The sequence below is a fragment of the Felis catus genome, chromosome F2 (assembly GCF_018350175.1).
Source record: "Felis catus isolate Fca126 chromosome F2, F.catus_Fca126_mat1.0, whole genome shotgun sequence".
NCBI lineage: Eukaryota > Metazoa > Chordata > Mammalia > Carnivora > Felidae > Felis > Felis catus.
The window spans coordinates 33,957,956-33,977,177 of NC_058385.1; the positions used below are offsets into that span (position 1 = coordinate 33,957,956).

General features: G+C 37.6%; 1 non-coding gene across 1 annotated transcript; it reads right to left on the minus strand.

The window, feature by feature from the left end:
* Positions 1–847: 847 nt before the first annotated feature.
* Positions 848–920, minus strand: TRNAK-UUU. The gene has a single exon. It is a non-coding gene; the product is annotated as a tRNA-Lys (tRNA).
* Positions 921–19,222: the final 18,302 nt, after the last annotated feature.

The following is a 19,222-nucleotide window of genomic DNA, read 5'->3' on the forward strand; positions in this document are numbered from 1 at the left end:
GGAGCACTTTTAACTACTTCCCATGTGCCCAATTGGAATAGATTTTTACTCAAATAAGCTTTTTTTTTAAATGTTTGTTTGTTTATTTATTTATTTATTTATTTATTTTTTATATCCAAGTTAGTTAGCATTTGGTGCAACAATGATTTCAGGAGTAGATTCCTTAATGCCCCTTGCCCATTTAGCCCATTCCCCCTACCACAACCCCTCCAGTAACCCTCTGTTTGTTCTCCATATTTAAGAGTCTCTTATGTTTTGTCCCCTTCCCTGTTTTTATATCATTTTTGTTTCCTTTCCCTTATGTTCATCTCTTTTGTCTCTTAAAGTCCTCATATGAGTGAAGTCATATGATATTTGTCTTTCTCTGACTAATTTCGTTTAGCATAATACCCTCTAGTTCCATCCTTGTAGTTGCAAATGGCAAGATTTCATTCTTTTGATTGCCAAGTAATACTCCATTGTGTGTGTGTGTGTGTGTGTGTGTGTGTGTGTGTGTGTGTGTGTATAAAACATCTTTTTTATCCATTCATCCCTCAATGGACATTTGGGCTCTTTCCATACTTTGGCTATTGTTGATAGTGTTGCTATAAATAGCATACCCGTATTGGTTGGATAAATACCTAGTAGTGTAATTGCTGGGTCATAGGGTAGTTCTATTTTTAATTTAAAAATACTACTGTTAGAAATTAAATATCTTTCCTTATAATTTCAGAATATACAAAGGCATTAAAAAGGCAAAATAATAATACAGTGTTCCCTGAGGGGCTGCTGAACTGAATAAGCCCACTTGCCCTTTTTTGTTTTGTTTTGTTTTGTTTGTTTGTTTGTTTGTTTTAAGTAGGCTCCATACCCAACATGGGGCTTGAACTCAGGACCCTGAGATTAAAAGTCACATGCTCTACCACCTGAGCCAGCCAGGCCACCCTGCCCTTGTTTGAAATGACTCCAGACTAGTACATGTTTTGCAGTTTAGGGATTACTTTTTCTATAACTTTCTTTTTCCTCCTCTCACTGTCAGTGTGATAGAAATTATTTTTTATTCTTCTTCTCTAGTTTCTTTCTATTGAATCTGATTTGCTGCTCAACTAACTGAAAGCAATAAAACTAAACTTTTATACCAGCTCAGTTAGGTCTAAAAGAAGAGTAAATAGAGCTCAATGTAAACTTTAGTACCTGGAATCGTGATACAGCTTTGAATTCTCAGTAAGCCCTTTGACTTGATGGATTATTTTCTATTTCCTGAGAGCTGAGATTACTTTGTTAAATAACCAGTGGGTACGTGAAGAGTTTTTATATTAGTGTTCTTGTTGACAGGAAGTGGTGGGGCTGAATCAGAGGACTGATATGTCCTCTAAATCAGTATTAAATAATGTCTGTGTCCGTATGCAAAGACTGTGGGTAGTGGAGATGCCAATTGCCAAACTGCATTACAAAACCAAGCCTTTAATTCCTTCTGATTATTAAGTATTCCACTGAGTGTGTGTGATAACAAAACAGGAGAAGATATTTTCTTCCCAGGGTTCTGCCAATTCTCAGCTTGGATTTAACACTTTGGCTGAACACATTTCCCCTTTCTGTTTCATCTGGATAAATCTTGCTTTTTTCGTTTCCTGTCATATGAAGTTGTGTTTACAAAAGGGCCATATCATCTTTGGGTAGAAGGTATTTCACAGGGCACTGTCAGGCTAATTAGCAAGGAAAGCGGCTTAGTGCAAGCTGCTATGGAAACGCCAGATACTACATTATGTCAGACCGTGTCATTTTAATTGGCATTGAGGGAAAGTAGACCTAATCTCTAGGAACAATTTAAGCCCAAGTCCTTTACTAATTTGACATGACATTTTATTATATTTTATTGTATTCAATTCTATTCTATTCTTCAGCCCAATTAAAAATGTTTTTTATCTTTTTTTAAGTTTTTTATCCAAATTTTTATTTAAATTCTAGTTTGACATGGCACTTTAAATCTGAAGTGGAAATTCAGTTTCTAGAAGGGGGAAAATATAATCTTTTTATAAACAACATGAAAATGGGACACCTGAAAAGGAAAAAAAAAAAAAAAGGACACCTGAAAAGGAAAAAAAAAAAAAGGACACCTGAAAAGGAAAAAAAAAGATTTAAATTGTGTTAATATGGTTTGTAGAAAAGATTATTGTGTATTTGCCTACCTTTGCTTCTGCTAAGTCTAATCTCTTATAAGGCAATCAAATCCGTATGCTCAAAAAGCTTCACTGTGTGGGTTTATGAGAACCTAATCATTAACCCATGGAATAGAGAATCTACCAATAGTGTTTGCATCCCTTTAGTACTTTTCTAATTGGTGCTTTGGTTAAGATTTTTTTATTTGCAAGCAAAAGAAACTGGCTAACCCAACTGAAACAGGAGAATAGGTTAAAAGGTTTGCTCTCAAAATCAAAGGAAGGGCAGGATTCATAGACCTTGAAGAGGACAGAAATCAGAACAGATGCAGGGAAATCGTCATAACTGGTTGTTCACGAACCCTCTCTCTGGGATACTCACGTCAGATGACTCAGCTCTGAGAACCTTCAAATTTTACATATCTCAATTTATTTTCAAATGTCTGGAGAGGGAATATCCGATGGGCCCAGCTAGATTTAGCATCTCTAGTTTTGGATGAACAGCCAATGCCAAGGATAAGGGGAAGAAAGTGAAAGGGAAGGCAGTACAGTCAGGGCCACTTGGAGAATCATTGTGCACTGAGCAGCAACCCCACTTTGCATCTGTTATTGGTGAGCTTATAGTCAGGCTTTAGATTCATGTAGTTATAACTGAACGAACATTGATTTTCCTATATTTTTATCTTTTAAAATTAAAAAATAATTGCAACACTTTAGTGAGTACCTATAGTATGCCAGGGAGAAGACAAATTCCAGATATAAAAAGGCAAGCTTGTACTCCAGAGAGAGATGCATATGTGTAAGTAATGTAATTTGTATTATAATGGATATAATTCAGGCTTGTGCATATTTAGGAAGTTACTAGAAGCTTTGAAGGAAAGTGTCAATCTACATACATCTGAAGATGTCAGGGAAATCTTTATAGAGAAAAGACTATTTGAGTTGCATCTTATAAGATAAGTGGGAATTTGCTGTGTAACGGGGAAGAGAGGCATGCCTTACAGAAAAAGAGCATTTTTAAAACATGCAACACCTACAACGGATAGAAGAAAAAGACATCATGGTTCATTTAGGAGCTGTGAATAGATTGGTATTGTTGGAGTTTCAAAATCTGAAGGAGAAGTTGCTGAAAATAAGTCTGAAGAGAGAGGAAAGTCCCTGAAGTTTCTATTATGAAACATTAAGGTGAATAGACTAAATGCTTTAGGTAATGGAGAGTCTAAATGATTTATGGTTTGGTGAAGTGACATGATCAAGGTTGGTTTTAGAAAAACTACTTCAGCAGCAAGGTGGAGGAGGGTCTCAATAGGAGAAGAATACCAGTTTGAGGACTGCTGCAGGAGAGCGGAAAGGGAGGTCCATAGGAATTCAGTCTTCTTTCTCTGGCAACAGCCTAGATGGTGGGCTCACTAATGGAGATGGTGGGCTCACTACTGAAGAAAATGTTCCAACTGTTTAGAGGTCAAGTGCTTTATGAGAATATAGAAACACTAGAGACTTGTATTTCTGAGTCAAATATACAATTTAGCTCTCAAAGTGTGGATATTTATGAGGTTTCACATATAGAATATTTAGAATAAGCACAGGCCTTAGGATGGAACCTTGGAGACAATTAAGGAGGATGGATCAAGGAAAAGACTGAGCTGGAATTCAAGAATAATAGGAAGAAGATCAGTAAGGGGCAGAAATCACAGAAAGTAACAAAGGAAAGGGAGGGGAGTTCCAAGAAAGTATATATTGGTTAGGATTAGACTTAGCTGCATATTACAGTTCTTTCTCATCCAGACTAGATGTGGAGTTAGGCAGCTGGTGCTAGTGCAGGGGCTCCATTATCATCCAGTTCTTTCTATATTGTACTCAGCATCTTGAAAGTTTAAGTTGGTTGGCCACGGTTCAGCCCAGTACAAAGGAGGACATATTGAAGATGGGAGGGAGCACCAATCTTTTAAGATAGCGGTTTACTCTACATTTTGTACACTCTTCTACTTCCAGTCCATTAGCCACATGGCCACATCTGACCTCAAAGGAGCCTGGGCATACATCATATTCTGGGCAACCATGCGGCCAGCTAAAAATGGGGCTCTGTTTTACTAAGGAAGAAGGGGGGAATAGACCCTGCGAAGCAACTGGAAGTCTCTGCCACAAAGGAATTGTAAATAATGACATAAAGTGAAGAGAGTTCTTATAAGATAAGGGCTGAAAAGTGTTTATTGTGACAACCTTGGCAAAATTAGTTTCTTAGATGGTGAAAATGTAAGTCAAATTATCAAATTGCAGTTGATGGAATCCTGGCTTTACAATCAGGAAAATGAAGATGAATATAGATTCCTCTTTCAACAAGCTGGTCTGTGAAAAGGAAGGTAAAAGGTAAGATCATAGTTAGCCCAGCCCTCTCAAGAATGGAGTTGATGGACACTCAGGGCGAAGACTTTGATGGCCGATGTGCAAGCTGGAGTGCAGGAAGCCAGCCAGGAGAAACAAGACAATGGCGCAATCTTCTCCTGGAAACTGAGTCCTCTTCCCACCTTATCCCAGTTTTTCTGGTTTTTGGGGGGAAGGTGTATTCTTATATGACCCATTTTCTGGTCAAGATTAATTGGTAGAGGTTAAAATTGGTCCAAAGAACCCTACCTCAAGAACCAGTTGAATAAATGAAGAGTAGTTAATTTACTTAAATGAGCCAAAGTATCTCTACCATAGGATTTTAGATTTCGTACCAGAGAAAATATCGAGTCAATTTCATTCCAGTGATTGAAACTATAAACTTTAAAATAAGTTTGTGGTCATGTGGGTTTTTGTTTTTTGTTTTTGCTTTGTTTTGTTTTGTTTTATCATGTGTTGAAAAGCACACTGCAATGAAGAAGACAAATGAAGCCAAGATTGAGAGGAACCCAAAGGTACAAAACTGACAGAAAGAAAGAAAAGAAGATCAGAGTCCTAGCAACATTTAGATCCTTGCTTCTGGTTGTTCCTGAGATCCAGCAACATTCTTTCCCTAGAGATCAATGAGATCGTTAGGATCCTTATAATAAGATCCCCCCTTAAAAAAAAAAAAAGGATTACCCCTTTCAGCTTAAGTGAATTCTAACTGGGCTTCTGTCATTTACCATCATAAGTGTTCAATTAATACTGAGAAGAACATGTTTATATGTTTAGGAAAGAGATCCAAGAGAAAGGTTGAAAATAACAAAGGACAGAATTGGAGTATAGCCCAGACAACAATCTGGTTTCTATATAGCTCCCTTTGAAGTAAAAGTCCCCTGTCCCAAATCCCTCTTGTCCTTGTGACCTCAATCCCTGACTAGAGCTGTTTGGATCATGAGGGGGTACCTGACTTCCCTCTATGTCCTAAATGAGCTGGTCTGATCAGATTCTCTTGTATGGTTTGGAACTGAGATGTATAGAGACTGAGCTCATAAAGAGTCAGGGCTGAGACTATGTTGGGCCTTGTGCAAGCTGAAACTGAGGAAGCCATCCATTGAAAAGAAGTGGAACACTCCTATAGAGAGAAGCAGAAGTGACTGTGGGACCCTGAAAGAGAGGGCAATGGAGGGAATAACTGCCTTGATTAGTGTTAACTCGTATAATGTTCAGGAGTGTGAGTTTCAGAATCAGAACTAAGTTGGAGCTCTGGCTCCATATCAACTATTGTGATCTTGCAGAAGTTACTTAATTTCTTCAAAGCTCAATTTTCTCATCCATAAAATGGAGCTAATGGTAGCATCATTCTCATAGGGTTGTCGTTAGAATCAAAAGAAAGATGTGTATAAAGTACCGAGCAGTGTCTGACCTATGGTAAACTTATAATGTTAATCATATCTTAAATATAATATGATAATCATATTAAAATGACAATAAAAATTCTGATTCCCATCAGTCTCAGGTCCTATCTTCATTTCTCAATGAAATCTATGTATCCTCACAAAAATCTCTTTCTCTTTGATCTGAATAGATTGAGATTGCGTTCGTAACTAACACAGAACTAAGAATTCTTGGCTCTCAATCCCCAGGATGAGTTTGGACAAGTTACTCCCTGAATTATCATTTAGCAATATCCTCCCCCTCTGCCCATCCTGAAGCACTATTGCTCTTGGCTTCTGTGATTCTACTCTACTGGCTTTCCTCCTACTCCTCTGGCCATGACTTCTCTCTTGCTGGCTCAGTCTCTTCTGCCTGCCCTTTAAATGCTATAAATCCTCAAGGTTTATTCCTAGGTGTCCTCATTTTTTTCACTCTGTATTTTCTTCCTAGGCAATAATATAAGTGCATGGTGTCAATAATCATTTTATTGAACGCTTAAGTCCCAAAAGGTTATCTTTAGCCTGGACCTCTTCTAATCTCCAAATCTACACATCTCACTACCCACTCAGCATTTTACTTGGAGATCTGAAAGGCAACTCACAATCTACATGTCCAAAACCAATCTCATAATCTTTTTCCTCCAAACCTGCTTTCCCCCCAGTGTTTTCTCTCTTGACCCACCCACCCATTCAGTTCTGCAAGCCAGAAACCTGTAAGTTACACTACAGACCATTCTCTTCCTTGTGCCCTGGTTCATCACTAAGTCCTGTTGATTTTACCATCAAAATATTTCTTGAGTTTTTCTACTTCTCTTACTCCTTGCCATCACCCTTGTCCAAATCATCATCTTTCACAGGACCCTGCAACAGAAGCTATTTCATTACATCCTATCATATTTTTCTCCAATCTTTTCTTCATATAATAGCCAAATATGTATTTTTAAGAATACAATCCCTTCAATGACTTTCTGTTGTTCTTTAATATAATAAGCTCCTTATCATGGCATATAAAGCTCTGGATGATCTGGCCCTTGTGTGAGAAAAGGGGTGTGTCTTAGCAGGCTCATACTGGGTGGCAATGGCATACAGATGGTTAAGTTTTGCGGAATTTTGTAAATTGATTTTTGAATGGTTGGTAGTTTAAAGTTGGATACGGTAGGAGAAATTGGCAAATGTTACAAAACACAGCGTCCCCCCCCTCCCCCCGCCCCGAGAACCAGTTTACCAGCACACCACTGCTTATCTCTCCCCTGCAGCCTCAGACTCCCTTTAGCATTCTGTGCTTTCACCACACCAACTAACTTTAAGTTCCTCTAATATGTCAGACTTCCTCCTATTTAAGAACTATCAAATACACTGGCCTTTCTTCCCCAGGAAACTATAAATTCTAAGAGGTTAGTGACTCTACCTGTTGGCCCAACATTGTATTTTCAGTGCCTACCAGTGCCTGCCACATGGTGAGGTGCTCAATTAATACCCATTGAATAAATACCTGTTCTCATGTGGATTTTATAAACCTTAAAACAATGTGGTACCAGTGATAATGATTTGAAAATGATATAATAATATTTAAATATCATTCTGGATGTTTAATTTCCTGAACAAATGTATTCCTATTTTCACTAGCTTTTTTTATTTTCCACTTAAGATAGTATCACAATTCATCTGTTAAATGATGAATTTTTATTTCTATAAAATAGTCATCGTTGAACCAGGATATTAATGTTATTTAACTTGAATTAGGATTTTTATTATCATAACAAAATTACATCAGAATAGAGGAGTGTGATATTTTACAATGAATTCTTTGAAATTTCTTCTTTCCTATTTCAAAAGTCAGCTTTCCAGAAACACATATTCTTCCTCTTTATACAATGAGGTAGTTAAAACATAAATGTTAAACTATTTCCTCTCAAAAGAGATTGTTTAAATTATCAGAACTCTCTTGGAAAACATTTCCAGTAACTTCTAATGAAGTGAAAATTGCATCATCATCGTAATTACTAAGATTATATCTACGGGTAGACTTTTCCATTTATATGGAAAAGAAGTATATTCATGACTATTTCCCTATCAATACTTTTAACCACTCATGTATTTTCCATGCTACTCTCTTCCTTACAATGAATATTTTTCTTTTGTCCTTAAGGCACTGTATGCAAATCAAAGTTGGAGCACCTTGGTGTCTCAGTTCGCTTAGGTCATGGTCCCAGGGTCATGGGATTGAGCCACACCCTGCACTGGGCTCTGCAACTGAACATAGAGCCTGTTTAAGGTTTTCTCTTTCTCCCTCTGTTCTTCTCCCCAACTCGCATGCTCTCTTTCTAAAATAAAATTTAAAAATGAAAATGAAAAATTTAAATGTAAATTGGATTGATTTTACCATATGAGCTAATTAGCCAAGGCAATACTTTTTTATAAACATCATAGTTTTTTTGGATATGTTATTTCTTCCACATAATTGCAACTTAACTTGGGAAGACCATTGCTCCATCATAGAATAATATGGGATAACATTGTAAAATGTAAAGTAATATGTAAAGTATGTAATATGTAAATATGTAAAGTAATATGTAAAGTATGTAATATGTAAAGTAATATTCTTTACCATAATCACTGGTTTTTGTTGTGTTTGGTGTTGGTAGCAGATGTGATTCAGTAATTATCTTCTAGATTAATATTGGGGTCTGGTCAATCTTCTCTGGTTCCAAGTTCAAATTATCCCCATATTAAGCATAACAGAAATAAAGATTCTGTATGGAATAATCATCTCAAGTTCACATGGAACATTGAGCAAGATAGAACATATTCTGGGCCATAAAATATATCTTAACAAATTTAAAAGAATAGAAATCATACAGTATCTGCTCTCAAACCACAATGGAATTAAACCAGAATAATCAGATATACTCAACTCGTAATCCATGTGTTGGCCTCTCCCCACTGGTTTTCTTATTCTTGTATCTGGATGTGATCCAACAATGCAGTCTCCCTTGGCTGTAAAATTTCATCTTTGTATATCACCTTATTAAAGTTGCTTATGTGCATATCATTCAAAAAGTGTCTCCTGTTCTTCATGAAGCATTTTTTAAATTTTATGTTGCCTTTCCTTGTCAGCATACACTATTAGTTGTAATTAGCCTCTAGTTCCAAGTATATGTGAAGTGAACGGATACTTGCAGTCTTTCAGTTATATCTGATCATTGTGGACAACAAGCCAACAATTTAGACCAAAAATAACTTCAATCTTTTCCTTAATAAGAGATATAATTTGTAGTTTTTGTTTGGATTTTTTAAATATTTCAGCTGTCTTCATATATTTATTTATGTTGAGTTACCTTATAGAAACATTTTCTCTGCTTTTTCATTTTGAGCTGAGTATTATAATTTAAATACTAACAATGTTGTTTTGGTAAGAATTTAAGATGCTTTCCTTTTTATAAGATTCATAGCTTATATAGTTTACTAGACACTACTGTTTGGTACTTCATCCTAATTCAATGTCTTATGCTAAATATTTTTCAGTTTATTGTATTGCTTCACTTGATTATTCTATATATACCAACATTTGTAACTGCTCCCTCAATCCCAACGACCACATCAGGCAGAAAGATTTATACAAAAAAGTATTTAGGTTATGGTCTTCAAAAACCGGCTCATTGTAAAATCAGTTTTGTAAGTTGTCAAATACTATATCCAACACATCTCTGATGCTCACTCCATTCTTACCCTTTCTAAAATCTTCTCTGACCCCCCAGGACTAAGTCAAATATCCTCATGGTATGCTTTTATAACACCACATTCTTTTCTTACATAACTTTTATCTCAGTTTGTAATTCTATATATATTTTGAGATTAGTTGCTTAACATCTAAGTTTCTTTGTAGATTGTAAAATCCATGAAGGCAGGGATTGCATTAATAAAGGCACAGAGCAAAATGCTTTAACAAAGAGAACCTCAAATAACAAAACTTATACCAGTTGCAAGCCTATTTCTCATTCATATAACATTCCATGTTAGGGCAATATGGAGCTTGTGGGATGGCTCAGCTTTCCTCAACACATGGTTTCCATCCCTAAGTCAAGGGAGCTGACAATTTCTTACCATCTCCCTGTCAATTACAAGAGAAAAGGACCAGAGCAGTAGCACAAGTTCAATACTTTAAAGGATGAGACTGACCCCTAAAGGAGCATACATTGCTTCTACTAACAACTCACCAACTATAACCTAGTCATATGACCACAACTAATTGCAAAAGAATCTGGGAAATGTAATCTTTAGCGGGTAATCACCTATTCCAGGGAAGAAGGAGGGATTAAATCTAGGAGGACAGCTAGCAGTTTGTCACAATGTCTCTGTTATTACTACACATTATATCTCCAGAACTTACTCCAGTGCCTGTTCTATAGCAAGCACTCAGTGAATATTAAAGGATGAATGAATGAATGAATGGATTACACATTTTCATACCATCACTGACCTTTCCCCCAACCTGAGAGAGCTGTGGACCCAGAAGAGCAGGAGGCCCAGGGGAGTAACAGTTATGGGAAAGTGACTGTACAAACAGCCCAGGAAGCTAAGGGTGAAGCTGGTGAGATAAACTGAGACTCATGCTGAGATTCACTTAGTGTGAATCACTAATCCCTAAGATAAAATGAAGATATTTCAGTACCTACCCAGGTGGGGGCATCTTCCATTGCAGCATCACCCATCACTCTTATGTTGAAGGTGTGCCAATTTCTTCTTTCAATTGAACACAGAGGATTGTTGAAAGGGACACACACACCTCCAAAAAATAAATATTAATTCTGAGAGATGGCACAGTACAAATATATATGGAAAAGAAACATTTTTCTCTTTCACAACCGAATTTTTACTTCCCGTTATCAATGGAAATAAATGAGAAATAAGACCACGACTCTCCAAGGAAAATTTAATTGCAACTTTCTCCGTGCCCGCCTAGCACCTTCTATAGCACTTTTCACATGCTATTATTGTTAATTACATTGTGAGATATTTGTGGACTTGAAAGCATATCTTGTTTATATTTATATATCCCCCAAGTACCAAGCAGCACATAGTAGTACTCAACAAATGTCTTTTAAATGAATCAGTGAATGAATGAGGAATTAATGAATGCATAATAAAGCTCCTGAGCTATTGTACTATTGGAGTATAAGGTAACTTGAAGAATAAAATCTCCTCTCTCTCCTCAAAAGAAGTTGAAGGAATCTCAGAGCTTTGGTAAGGCCTTTGTGAAGAAAAAGTGTTGGCCATTAAAAAAAATATTGGAAACAAGGGAAGAAGGAAAATACTATTTTTTTTGCTTAGCTTAAAAAATGTGAACTATTAATTTAATTCTGGATGAGAAAAATGTTTCTCTGTTATAGAATTGGAATTCACTATCAGAATTATGTGCTTTGGGAGGTCGTGTGTGTGTGTCTTTGCGTGTTTTAAGTATTTTTCCACGCACAATTGGGTGGAGAAACTGCCATTTTGTAAACTTACATTGCTCTCATGGAAGCTTGTTACCAAGCTACTTGGGGAGTGTCAGCACAGATCATTGACTCCCCACCTCCCACCCACCCACCCACCTGGAATGTTACTTTGAGATGAATGACTCAGATTTGGGAAAATGTACTTTTGTGAAAAGAAGAATGGATTGTGGGAGGAGATCAACCTCTGTAGTTAAGAGGCATGATTTCCCATAAGGAAAGCAAAGATTTGCAGGGCAGAAGTCAGAAAAATAAAGCATGATATTTTAGGAGTCAGATTAGAAACATGGATGCGTCCATGAGGGGTTCCCCATGAGTATTTTAGCCTCTTGAGTGCTGTGTCTCTCTGGACTTTGGGAAAAGCCATATTTGGTGCACACTTGGTAACAGCCTTGACTTACACCAAGCTGTGTAATAAAGTTCGAGAAAGCTATTGTGTGTGTTATAGTGGTGGTGTCAGTAAAGAAGAGTGGGCCTACACTCAGTTAAGCTTGCCCACCTTGGGCTCATGGACAGAGGGCTACTGCCTTTCCCCAGGCCTGGGGTAGAGCCAGAGGAGGGCAGGACGATACTGGGGACCACTCCCACACAGAGGGAGGCAAGATTTCACATTACAGAAAGAAGCTCTTCCTTCCCCAAAAAAGGCAGATTTTTTTTTTTCTCTAAAATGCTCCTTGTTTGAATCTCATTTGGGTTAACTTGTCAAAAAGTTTAAACATTTCAGAATTCTGAAAAGACCGTAATTGTAGTTCACTTTGTCCTTAATATTTTCATTTCCAAAGAGTTTGCTTATAGGTAAGAAGCCAGAGAGCCTACAGCTATTAAGCAACTTATGTTTGTCATTGTTTTTGAGTGGTCCCAGAGATTCCTAAGATCATTGGTGGGAGGCAGGGTATCATGATAATGCTCTGCATTTAAAGAACATAGTACTCTAAGGACCTAAAACAGTTTCATGGTGGATTTTTATTAAATGCCATTGATTTCATAAGCTTAATGTCACAGTAATTTGCTCAGGAACTATTTTAAAAGATTATAAAATGCTTTTTAAAAATCACGTTGCTTTCTTTTTTTAATGTTTATTTATTTTGAGAGTGAGAGAGAGAGAGAGAGCATGTGGGAGCACAAGAGCAGGGGAGGGATCTGGGAGGAGAGGGGCAGGAACATAGGGAAACAAAGAATCCCAAGCAGGCTCTGCACTGTCAGCACAGAGTCCGATACAGGACTTAATCTCACAAACCGAACCGTGAGATCATGACTTGAGCCAAGGTCAGGAGTCCAACGCTTAACCAACTGAGCCACCCAGGAGCCCCTACATGGCTTTCAGTAAAAACTGATTATCACCTATTCTCAATTTGAATGTATCATCTCCAGTCCAGACACTAATCCAAAGCTACAATAGCCACTTGGCTATCAGTATGCATTCATTTTACATGGCTGTGTATATTTACATACAATTTTTATGTTTAATATGCAACTACTCATTTCTCTGTCAAATCTCCTAGAAAGTCTCCATTGTTTTTCTGTGGTTTATAAAAGCTGCATATTCTCTAGCTAAAGAGCAGAAAACCAGCAGACACTCAACAATTACACATTGATGATCACCACGTTAATGGTAATTTAGGATGTGAGATGAGTTAAATTCAATAATTTCTTCCCATCCAGCAGAGACAGATTTTCTCCTCATGGAAGAATTCCAGTGGCAATGATGAAATCTTAAGGCTTCCGCAGCAGAATTTGCCCTTCATTTGTCTGTACTTCTCTTCCTTTTGCCTCAAGCCTTCTTCCAGGACTTCTTTCAATCAGCTGTGCCTATGGTCCTGCCACAGTTCCTCAACTGCTGTTTGGAAGTGGATTAGCTAGCCATCTGGCCGGAGCCCGCCCCCACCCCCCACCCACCCCCGAACCCTTACTGTCAACATCAACTAGAAACAACTCCCAAGACTATTTGTGAAGGTGACACAAGGTCCCAGCTCCTTGGAAAGTTCCCTGACTCCCAAAATGCTTAGGTAGATGGATAGATCAGTGCAGTGCCATCACTGATAACATTCAGGGAAATGCAAACCAAGTTGTACAGAGGAATCACCACTTTTGTGTCTGACCAGGTCTACATACCCACCAACAATTTGTCAGGAAGTCAGTTGTGAGAAGTTTCCTGAGTTAATCTGATTTTTCCTCTTAAGCTTTAAGCCAGTAACCTTACATTCTCTTCTTACAACTTAAGTAATTTAAGTAATTTTTAGTTGAACTAATTATAGAAGTAAGTTTGGTTCTACAATAAGGCATAAAGCTGACCTGGTCTCTTTGGGAACTCTGTCTTTAATCTCAACTAAAACTGTAACATATACATTCTATGCTGACTGACTTGTGGCATTTTTCCCAGGTACCAGGAAAGCAGCACTGCATAGAGAGGATTCAGTATGTTGGATGGGCCATGATATTGTAGCTTCCTATTTATCAGATTATTTCCCTTCTCCACCCTCAGAATATACTTGAAGTCTTAAAAAGGTTTTGCCTGGCAAATAGTAGAGTGTATAAATATTGCTTAAATGAAAGAATCGTCTTTCTTTATATTTTATAGGATAAAAATTTTTTCATTTATTATTTTATACATAGGTTTTCCAAATTGTGTACTATTTTGCTTTAATAAGTAGGACAACTAAAGGGCTTCAAGAAGCTTCAAGTAGGGTAATGTTAGAAAAGTTTATTTATTGAATCATTTGGGAGAACTGGGTTGTTTAATGTTATAATAATCAAAATAAGGTATTTTGCAAATGTCCACGATATGATTTATTTTATTCCCAAAAATTCAGTGTTAATTTTTCATTGACCATCATAATTCAATATGTCCTGGCTAAGCTAATTAAAACCAGATAATCTGGGTTTCCAACTACTAGGTTTCAAACCAAGAGTTTTCAAATATGACTAAAAATCATTCTAAAGTTAAAGACCTGATAAGTTAAACTTTAAATCATTCTAAAATTAAAGGCCTGATGAGTTAAAGTAGCCTAGATTTATTAGAAAATATAATAAATGTACCTCTAGGAGTTATCTAATTGTGGGTTTTCTTTTTCCAGATTTCTAATTTGTTTTATATTTTCTACACAGCAGTAATCATATTTATTCAATGATATATTGTTTTCTAGTATGATATTTGCAAGGCACTGGTTCTTGGTATTTTATAAGAAATGAAGATGGCTAATATGAGGAGAATTTATCAAAGACCTGGAGATGGCCAGGAGGTACTACTGGTGTCTTTTGAGTGGAGACATTGGTACTAACAGGAAGACTCTCTAGGGATTATCTGATTGTATAGAGGTGTGACCTTTGACTCTGTTTGGTTGACTAATGTTTTGCAACTCTGTGAAGACAGAGTGGAGATGTAGAAAACTGATTACAATGTAAATAATTTATGTTCTTGCCAATGCAAATTAGTTTTGTCCTGTAAAAACGTAAATCTCTGCAAACCAAATTCTTATTTGAAACAGTTTTAACATCATACTGGTTCATTAATGATTTAAGTAATTTTTGATACATGTTCAGTTTTCATTGGTATAGGGTCAGTGATTTCACTATTTTAAAAATTATACTTTAACAACTAAATACATCCCTGCTCTTTAGAAGTTTATAATCTGAAGTGAGGAAATATATGTATGTATCATATCTATAACATACATGTCAAATATTGGTAAATTCCCTGTAAGAATTGTGTGTTCAGTAGAGAGATTATTTTTACTTGGAGAACAGAGATTTCAAGCAAAGATTCAGACTGGTGTATTCTGATGACAAAGATAGAAATAGAGGAAAACATTTCAGGTAACAATACTATAAACAAATACACAAAGATAGAGAAAATGAATGTAATGTTGAAGTAACAGTAACCAGGTCAGTTTAATTAGAGCATGACTGTATATAAGGAAGTTGTAAAATTAAAGGCAGTAAAGGGGAGATGGCTACTTATCGGAAGAAGAGGCAGGAGGGAAAGAGCAACTGTTTTGGGGGGACATTCCTCTACAATCATACTATTTTACAGTGTTTAAGGTAACAGGTTCACATGATGACTCTTAAGATTGAGATAAAAATACATTAGAGGGAGAAATGTGAAAGCAGTAGCCGTATGGGACACTTAAAAGTCCAAAGTGTTGCCATTTTTATATACAACCCATCAGCTACTTGTGCCCTTGACCTGCCCCTCACTGGCAGTGCAGCCTCTTTCTCCTGGCCCAGGCTCTCCCTCTCTGATGTTAGAATGTGGCCATTTCAAGGTAAAAGTAACACTGTGATAGCAAATTCTTGGCGCCCGGGAAAACACAAGCGACAAGCAACAAGCACTCAGGGAATCAGAAAAGACTGTTTATTTCGCACTGGTGCCTGCCCAGTGGAGTCCCCTCCAAAGACTGAGCATCTGACTCAGGCTTTACTGGTCTTTTATACATTTGTGCTTCTGCGATGGGCGGGGCTAGTACAGTCAAGCTTCTGGTTCCTGGCTGCAGGCTGATAAAAGAGGCAAGCAAGATTTGAAGAAGCCAAAAGCATGCAAGGGGACTATCTGACATCGGACATCTGGCTGCCCCTTTTTATCTGCTTTTTTACCAGCTTTCCTTCTCAACACCATGATGGAAATATTATGAGTGTTGACACAGATACATTTAGGTTCAACTCTTGACTCTGCCACTTAGTAACTCTGGTGTTGAGAGCTTCAGGATCTTCTGTAAAATAGTTGCATCTGAGTCTTAAGGTCAATACCTCTGGCTTTAGGGTGGGAAGTCCGAGGGATAGGGGGGTTAGGGAATGAGAAGATGTAAAGACATTTGGCATTATTTTTCTCCTAGCTCAGCTTTCTCACACAAAAACTGAAAGAGTCTCAGTAACCTGCTATTGAATTGGCCCATAGGTGAGGAGTTTTGTTACCCTACACAGAAAATTCCAAGCCAAGTTCCAGAAGCCCTATCTATGCTCAAGTTTCTAAAGATAAAATCCAAATGACACAGACTTAGGGAGAGGGGGTGGCATTTCACACTATATTCTAGTTATCTAAAGAAATAAGGAGTTGACCAAATGTCCATCCATAAATGAATGGATAAACAAAGCATGGCATATACATACAAGAGAATATTATTCAGTCCTAAAAAGAAAAGAAATTCTAGGGGACCCTGGATGGCTCAGTCAGTTAAGCATCTGATTTGATTTTAGCTCAGGTCGTGATCTCTCGGTTCATGAGATCGAGCCCCATGTTGGGCTCTCTGCTGACAGCATGGAGCCTGCTTGGAATTCTCTCTCTCCCTCTCTCTCTCTGCCCCTCCTCTGCTCTACTCTCTCCCTTTCAAAATAAATACATAAGCTTAAAAAAAAAAAAGAAAAGAAAAAAGAAAGAAAGAAATTCTAACATAGGCTACAACATGGATGAACCTTGAAGACGTTATGCTAAGTGAAATAAGCCAGTCACAAAAGGACAAATATTGTGTGATTCCACTTACATGAGGTAACTAGAAAAATCTAGAGGTGGATGGTGGTAATAATGGTTGCACAACAATGTGAAATGTACTTAATGCCTCAGAACTATACATTTTTAAAATGGTTAAAATGGTAAATTTTATGTTATGTAGATTTTACCACAGTAAATAGAAAACAGTATAGAGTTGAGCTGCCCAGTTCTTCAGGATGCCCTCAAATGCATACTTCCTAAGTTAGAGATCATTCTATAGTAACCCTCTCTCTGTTTCTAATGCTCCTATCATCTCTCCACCAAAGTCTCCAGTTTCTTCATCATGTTGCTCTTCCCCCCTCCCCACTTCCTGGGTACTGCAATTTCCCCAGCAGCTAGCTGTTCATAAGCTTTCTTTAGCACCTGGGAAATTTTGTTTTCTTCCAGCATTAGTTGTGAATCATAGTCATTTCCTTCCTTCCCCCGGTTTTCACTGCCGGGTACTGAAGAAGAGGAAGCTTCAAGCTTCAGGATGGGGGAGGAAAGGAAAATAATCCTCCAGTGTGAACCAGAGTTTGGGTCTTTGGTTTGTTTTTCTTTGGTTGTCCTAAAGAACATGAAACAAGTTAGATAGCCTCCCTGCAGCTACATAAGAGATTCATATCTCTCCTACCAGCACAACTTCAAACCCTTGTGTTAAAAGAAGAGCTTCATCTTCCTTGGTTGCATTTCAAAAGTCTCTTCCATTGATTCAGCATGGGAGGACTCCATGACCAACTGTACCTTTCCAATAACTATAAAACACCCACCCACACCACCCAAGTCAAGGGATAGGGGATTTTTGGTAGTGTCTTACCACACTGACCTAAGAATCAGAATAAAAGATAATACAGGTAAAGTCTCCACCTGTTCTTAACATGGAAGCTCAATAAATGATACACATTTTAAAGACCAGAACCATATGTAAGTATCATGGAAGAACTTTAAACATTACCTGAATCTTTTTAGGATCAATGAAGTTGGATGAACAAGGGAATGACATGTTCGTAGCTGTCCTTCAGGAAGATGAAATTAGCACCAGTGAGGAAGATGGGTTGGAAAAGAATGCAACTAGATGCTGAAAAAGTAATTGGAAGGTAAGGGGTTTTTCACGTAACACTTCTGACACTAATGCTAGAATGTTTTCCAAAACATGAAGCAGCCAATTCTCAGATTCTCTGGACACCAACTGGATGTTCAACAATTCAATTCAATACTGATGTGTAACCAAAGTTCGTGCAGCCTCCACAGGTTAAGGGTTCAGTACCATAAGGCTGTCCCCTACTTCAGATGCTAATCACAAATCCTGAGCCTCCCCCCATACTTGTGACCAACAGGCTACGAAACCATGGTTGCCACTACACCTCTCCAGGTTTGATAATTTGCTAGAACAGCTCACAGAACTCAGGAACACACCTTACTTATATTTACTGGTATATTACAAAGGACATTTTAAAAGATACAAATGAATAACCAGATAAAGAGGCACATAGGGCAAGATCTGGAAGGGTCCTGCCCAGGAGTTTCTGTCAGCCCTAGAGATGGAGCGTTCCATTCTCCTGGCATGTGGATGTGTTTGGCAACCTAGAAATTCTCTGAAATCCATCATGCAGGGGTTTTTAAGGAGGTTTTATTACATAGATACAGTTTAGTAAATCATTGGCCATTAGTGATTAATTCAATCTCCAGCCCCCCTCCCCTTACCAGATTGGAAAGGTGAGGCTGAAAAGTATAAGCTTCCAAGTAAGGCTTGATGTTTCCAGTGACCAGCCCCCCTCCTGAAGCTACCTAGGGTCTCACCAAGAGTCACCTTGTTAGAACAAAAGAAGCTCCTATCACCTTATCACTCAGGAAATTCCAAGGGTTTAGGAAGAATGCCAAGAATGGGGGAAAAAGACCAAATATCTTTCTATGATACCAAAGGAGAGTATTGCAGAAGCTGCTAGGAAAAAAAAAAGAACTTTGGTTGTTGGTGTTGGAAAATACCCCAGCACTGATGGTTAGAAGTTAAGGACTTGTCCTAAAAAAGTAGATGCAGTAATGGAAAGGAGAAAAGCAATGTGAGAAACACTGTCAAGGTAGCATTAATAGAATGAGATTGCCCATTAAATATGAGGAAGTGGGGGACTCAAAGATGACCCTTAAGTATGAGTCTACATTGCTAGGAAGATATTAATGCTGCCTACTGAGAGATAAAAGTAGAGTAGACTACTCTAAAGATATTCAATTTTATACATGCTGAGTTTGAAATATCAGTAAAAGATTCTAGTGCAACAGCTCAAGTTGGGAAATGAAAATATTAGGGTACAGTTAAGTAACAATTTTATA